At 42.2% G+C, this 6742-nt stretch overlaps 1 protein-coding gene across 8 annotated transcripts in view; it reads right to left on the bottom strand.

The window, feature by feature from the left end:
- LOC104125205 (cytochrome c oxidase assembly factor 1 homolog) overlaps positions 1-6108 on the bottom strand; it is a 47327-nt gene extending 41219 nt beyond the window's left edge. For all 8 annotated transcript variants that reach the window (XM_035893175.1, XM_035893169.1, XM_035893171.1 and 5 more), the window contains exons 1-2: positions 5905-6108; positions 5472-5687 (exon numbers count right to left, since the gene is read on the bottom strand). The gene's annotated coding sequence lies outside the window, so the exon portion shown is untranslated. The remainder of the gene's footprint in view (positions 1-5471; positions 5688-5904) is intronic.
- Positions 6109-6742: the final 634 nt, after the last annotated feature.

The raw sequence follows: 6742 nt of genomic DNA, 5'->3' as shown, positions 1-6742 counted from the left end.
TTCATAGATGCACTTCTCTCTAACACTGGTGCTTGACAGTGTTGCATGCTTCATAACAAAGGGGGTCAGTGAAGCACTTTCACACTCTTTGGCTACTACACTGAGGAAATAGCAAGATCTCTATTTATAAATTTATAATTTCCGGTCTGTATTGATATTAAAAGCATCTTTAGTATGCAAGCAGCTGTTTAATGCATTTTGACCCAAAAGCAGGGCATTTGCATCAGTATTCCCACTAGAACATTTGTCCTTTCGTGTCCATGCATTAAGGCCCTGTTTAAAATCTGTCCATGCCCCTAATCTCTCTGGGGAGCTTTCCCTGAATACTCAATTCTAGTCCACAGTCTGTAACAAAAGAGGAAAGGGAAAAAAAAAAAAAAAAAAAAAAGAGACAGAGAACAGTGTTTATGCATAAAGTTCAACAGCCTTTTCACGTAAAAAACATACGCACACACAAAGGCACCTCAACTACAGAGCCTGGCATTTCCACAGCAAAGATCTGACAGTGTGTGCAGTTTTTCAAGTTAACTAATTTACAATAAGGGCATAAGGCATCTGAGCTCCAGATGCACTCATTCAGGCAGCCAGGGCCATAAATAAAATAGAAAAGAATGCTCTGACTCTAACACGGGTTTTACAGAGATGTGTTGAAGGTCTAGCAGATGGGTATTGCTGTCTCAGCTTTTACCTGTGTAACAAAGTAAATGCATAAAGCTGCTTACTGGTTCCTTCAATTCAAAAACCTTTGCCTTTCCTCCCATATGCTGCCGTGAAGATACGGCTAATTTAAACAATGAGCAAAATCCTACCCCCCAGGGAAGCTGATGGCAAAACTCCCACTGGCTCCAGCAGGCTCTGAGGGTTGCTCAACATAAATGCAATTGGCTGAACTTGACTAACAGCATAACCAATACTGTAATCAAATTTGTATTCTTTCATCTACAAATTTGCCATCCTAACGCTGTCCCTGATGTTGTTGTTGCCCCATGGTTCTCGTGGAAGAGCAAAACCAGTGACACAGCTGCTGCCATTGAAACTGGGCTTGCTGCAGCCTTAGACCATGCTGACCACTCTACTTCTGTGGAAGAGCAAGAAATCCTCTCTTGAATTAGGACAACATATCAAACCATTTTGTCATACCATTAACTTTGTTTTGCTCAATCTACATGCTGTTCTATCACAGTTCTTGCAAAGCAGAAAACTGGAATCCTACACTTGAAAGACAGCGTATCAGGTAGCAGAAATTTCTTCAGAAAAGTTTGCCAGTTGACAAATTAGTATTTTCCGTCACACAGAGATGTCATCATTCTCATCAACCAGTCTAGCTTTCATAAACATCTGCATATTCTTTCTGAAGACAGTCTGCTGTTTGGGCAGATGGCATGGAAATTTTACAGTCCTTTTCATCCCTGATGCCTACAGTTAATGCTAAATGTTAATAATGGGATACACACATGTGGATACATATACAAACGCACATGCACATACAGACATGCTAAGAGAAGAAAACTTTTGACATGTTCTGATAAGGGAATTAAATTGGCAAGGGCAAATTCCTGAGCTCAACATGTACTAGAAGCACATCCTCAAAACTGTATATTTGGATGAGTTTAGGAGAAGCTGTGCACTGTGAGCAACTAAGCAACGCTTCATAGTTTAGTATTTCTGGAAAATCAATTCCTCTGTGTCTCTCTTAAGCCTTACCAAAATATATCTGCTCACCTGTACTGCTTAGTTTTAAAATATAACCATTTGGGTGGCCGTATTCAGTTTGGTTTCTGTGGATGGTCACTATTTGCCACACTTGGCTCTGATCTGCAGGTCTCAGATCCTCTTGCCAGAAATACATGTGGCAATTTAAAGGTACATTTGACTCATTCCATTTTGTAACCAGGGATTATGTTTTCCTCTCAAGATTCTGGATTTAAAACTGAAATTCCCAGCATTGAGGATGGGGAGATGACAGGGAGAGGAACACCCAGACTAGGACTCCCTAAGACCAAAGCCTGCATCAGGAGGAAGCAACAAGGGCAACTCCAGGGAGGGGAGGTAGACCAGGCAGTACAGGGATCAGGCACCAGGGAGTTGCCAAACTAATGCATGGCTTACCCATGGCTGGGTATGTCCTTCCAGAGCCTGCCTTAAGAAGCAACACTTGGCTCAAGCAGCTCTTGCAACATGGGCTCTGGTGTCTTTCTCAGTACGTTGGCTCAGTCCCTCCCCACAGCCTCCATCACTGCCTGCTCTCAGGAGCACCTCCGTAATGCCCCCCAGCTTCCAGTCAAAGCACTGCTTTGTAATACAGTTTAAGGAAAGATGGAGGAGGAAGAAGAGAATAAACATATTTGAAGACCGATGACTCAGACTAACTAGAGAATGCATTTAAAGCAAGTTTGTTTCATCAATGGCAGTGCTCTGCTGTTTGATTTACCCCATTTAGACTGCGTCATCCCAATTCTTTTTCCCCATTTAACGGTGACATAACTAAGTGGCCAGGAGGAAGCAGTCTCACCTATCATGTAAGCACAGTATGCAGAAATCATAGGGGGCTACTGTTCAAGAGAAAGCCATGAACTCCACTTTTAAGAATGTGCCGGGCTGTAATTCTGACGAATGCATTTATTAGCAAACTCCTGTTTTTATAAGCTGCAAATCAAGACACAGCTCCCTTCAGTGCTTGACCCGCTTTATGAATCATGAGCCCTGCAGTGCATTGCCATGAGACTTTGCTTTAGAAATAAAAGTGTTTGTTCAACACCCCAGTTCAGCCTTTTCTTTCCACAACTACTGGTTAGTCTCAAACCAGTATGAAACAGCTCTGGAATTACACATGCACTTAATGTCCTCCTAGTATCTACCAGATTCAGTATAAAAGCATCATGGTAGGTTTCTAAGTCTGACATCTGCTTAATTAAGCAAGATTTTAAATATCTGGCTGCTTTGCAAAACTAGGCAGCTAAGTAAACAGGTCTTGCACAGTTAGTCGTGATTTTTTTGGGGGGTGGTGGTGGTGGGTGTGCTAGAGGTTTCCCAGATATCCCTTATTTCAAAGCAGGAAAAAAAACAATGGCCACCTCTGTACCAAACCTCAGGTCAATGGTCTAAGGTTAAAATTGGCCTCCAGCTAGCTGCACAGACTTATCCCACAGGTATTAAACAGGAAACTTTTAAAGCTTAAAAATAGTTACAGTTATGTGACTTATTCTTGTAAAAGGATTTTTATCATGTACATGAAGACTAGAAGCTTTCCTCCTTTGAAATGTTTGTGCTTGACACTTCCTCTGTAGCACAGCAAGTCTGTGTTTTTCTCTCTTGCACAGGCTGTGGGTTGGGTTTTGTTTTGCTATTTTGTCCTTTTTTCTTTCACAAATCAAGCTGTCAGCAGCATGGGAAGTAAATCTGTAACTGGGACATGCAAGAACTCTGTTCTGAGACTGCATCGCTGCCCCCAGTAAAGTCACCCTTGGAAACGAGAGCACTTGAGAATATCTTAGCACACAGTGAATGGCTTTTCGCTATGGTTTATTTAGCTGAAAAGGAAAAACACAATTCAAGTAAAAAACCCCAGAGATTAGAGACGCTGAAAGTATGTGGTCTCTGCTAAGCTTCCTGCTACTGCAGGCCACAACCTCTAAAGAGCACTGTGTTTGAATATCCGCTTTGGTGGGGACAGTGCTTTTGGGTTGGGAGATAAACCTAGGTTTCTTGGACTGATATGAAAGCTAAACAATAATATATGCTCCTCTCCTACTACCACAAGCACTTCCAAAGCTAAGGCAGTCCAGCCCAATACCAAAGGACCATGGTGAGCACAGATGGTTGCTACAGAAATTGGTTTAGCCTGCTATTAATTTCTTCCTCTGCTCCTTACTCACTGCCCTGTATCACAGGTAGTAGCTGTACTCTCCACATGTCCAACCTCAAACCCCAGCAGATCCATCTCATCTGTCCCCAGATGCCACATCTAGCCACCACTTCCCAGGTGGCCCAGTTTACCTAACCTCGATCTCCTGCTGGGCCCTGGAGCCTATGTCCACTGTCAGATGCGCTGCGCTCAACCAGCCCAGCTATGTAATTAGCAGCGCAGCTGCACAGCCACCAACCTGCCAGTACACATGTGGCAGACCACTTCTTGGCAACAATTAATCGTATATTGCATAAGAAACAGTCCCTTAGCGCAGGCTAGTCTTTCCACTCCCGAACCATGTAAAGGACATAAAAGCTTTTAGCCATGCAGAAAACTGAACAAAATGAGTGGTAATTAACTCTCATGACTACAAAGGCTAACAACTTCGGCACTTGCAAAGGGGATCAGAGGCAGCTGAGCTGAGAAAGAACTGTAGCAGAACAAGTATTTGCCTGGGAGCAAACACTGCCAGAGTGCTTATTTTAGAATGAATAGTCATGTTAGTTAACTAGAGCTAACTACTGAACAAATAGCTCACGTTACAGCATACCGAGGTACACTAGATGCATCTTTTGATCTAACTGACTGACCTACTGCGGTGTTCTTTTTTTAAGAAATTCAAAAAAACCCCAACGTATCCTTCATAGCTGGTTCTGGGGTTTGGTACAGAATCTTTTCACAGATTAATAAGAACGAAACTTGTTTGAAAGAGGAACCTAAAATGGACTTATTCGTTGCACCATGAGATATTTACATTCAGTGTGAGCACGTGGTTTGCAAAGAAAAAATGAACAACCAAATTAAAGTTTTTCTGTAAGTCGACACGTGTGACTATTAACCCCATGCTCGTATTTCCACCAGGACAGGCAAGCTCTGGTGCACTACATGCCCTTGTCACTTCTGACCTTTTAACACAACTGCAGCCTCTCAGCATCAGGATTTGGCCTGCTGTTCAGTGGCATACTATGTAGCCTGCCACACCCTACATGCCACTTACTTAAAATACCAGTGTGGACAATGAATATGACTCCCATGGTTTTCAAGAAGTAGGGGAAGGGAGCTGGTTTTTTGGGGAGTGGTTTTTAAGGCAGACAAAATTCATCCTGAAAATTACAAGCAAAATGTGTTCTGATTATCACCATGCAGGTGAACACATCTCATTTGGAAACACACATAAACTGATGAGAGAAAAAGTTTCTTTTTTACATGAACTGCTTTAAACTGATCATAAATTTAAGGGATTTGACAGGGATTAAAGATTCACTTGTCAGCTGCTATGTCCTTTAATAAGCTTCTTAACATCTATACTGACAGAACCAGTGTGCCTCCAGTTTAGCAAACCAGGCTATCTCTGTCCAGGTTTCATTGCAGCTCTGGAGGCCTGGAAAAAGTATTAAATGCAATGCAGTGAGTCTTCTGTCCCCTTCAGGGAAATAAGCTACTCAATAGATTTTCTTCAGACACAGCTTTTGTGGAATGGACAATGAAAGTATTAACTTAAATTCCAGGAGCTGCACAAAGTCTGTGTGGCTCTTCATGCTCTATGGAGGAGAAATTCACATACCAAAACTCCGTGTTGTGCTCTGCTACGTCCTGTTCTCGTACCTCCTGCCTTAGTTGAGGTCCACAGCAAGCTTCTTCCTCAAGGTTTATTCAGCTCGGTAAGGACGGCTTGCTTGTAAAGCACTCGACAGCAGCTAGGGGTTCCCTGTGACAGGCAACGCAGCCGCTGACCATCTAACCCAGCCAAGCCATCTTAATCCCTGGTTTGCGCTCTCACCTGTAACATGGAGATGAAAAAATTCTTTCACCTTACCAGCTAAATATTTTCTACTTTTTAAATGGTACACTCCTTAGGACAGAGGGTTGACCGCATGCTTATCCAGAACCAAACGCAGAACACTCTTTGCTTTAATTCTTTGGGATCTCTGGGTAAGAATCACCCCCTAAAATGTTAAACATCTTTTGTTTAACAGCATTTTTAAAGTTCAAACCACCTGTAAAGCAGAGCAGGCAGATTCTCATTTTGGGCCCTTAGTTTATCTGGTTTCCATCCTCCTGTCTTTCTATGCTCTGGACGATTTCAGGCAAGTTTCTTGCTGATGTCTCACACTTGATTTGTGCCATCTTACACTGCTGGAGCCATGTAAGGAACTGTAATAACAATACAAACTGCTTGGCTTTGACAGGACATAGCTATTTTTACTGGATTACTTTTCTGGCACAGCACTTAAAGCACCAAATGATTTGACACCTGTAATTTTATACTTGGAATAACACAAGGTATTCGTACTTCTTTTGTAATGTAAGATAAAAGAAAACACTACATATGTTCTCATTCCAGTGCTGCTGTCTGGCAGCTATTTGCCTAAGGAAAAAAAAGTACTGTTACATTACAGAATATGTGGAAAAGTAAAAGCTATGGAAAAGAAATCATTAAAAATAGCTAACTTATTCCCCTGCTAGCACTAGACTGCTCCCTGCAGCATGTTTCAGAGTGTTTTGTCCAGTCTGGTTTTACAAGTTTCACATTACTTTCATTTATATCTTTAATACAGCGCTGGGTCCAATGCGGTTTGGTGCTGCTTATTTTCCTTGTCTTTCAACTAGAAGACTCAGTGCTTGACCAGCTGTTCATATAGCGTCGGCTCCAAAACTACTGAAAAAAATCTGGACTCTTTCCACTGACTTCAACAGGCTTTGGATCAGGCTCACAAAAAGACGGCGAATACATTTCATGTAAGACTAAGCAGGTTACAGTCAGCAAAGTATAAAGAGGATTAGCTGTGTACAATCCAAAGGCATATTACTCTGCGCGCTTCTGAAACAACTAGC

The sequence above is a fragment of the Egretta garzetta genome, unplaced genomic scaffold (genome assembly GCF_000687185.1).
Source record: "Egretta garzetta isolate BGI_Z169 unplaced genomic scaffold, ASM68718v1 scaffold244, whole genome shotgun sequence".
NCBI classification, from domain to species: Eukaryota; Metazoa; Chordata; class Aves; order Pelecaniformes; family Ardeidae; genus Egretta; species Egretta garzetta.
The sequence above is the reverse complement of the archived record's forward strand: the minus strand, read 5'-3'. Positions and strand labels throughout refer to the sequence as shown.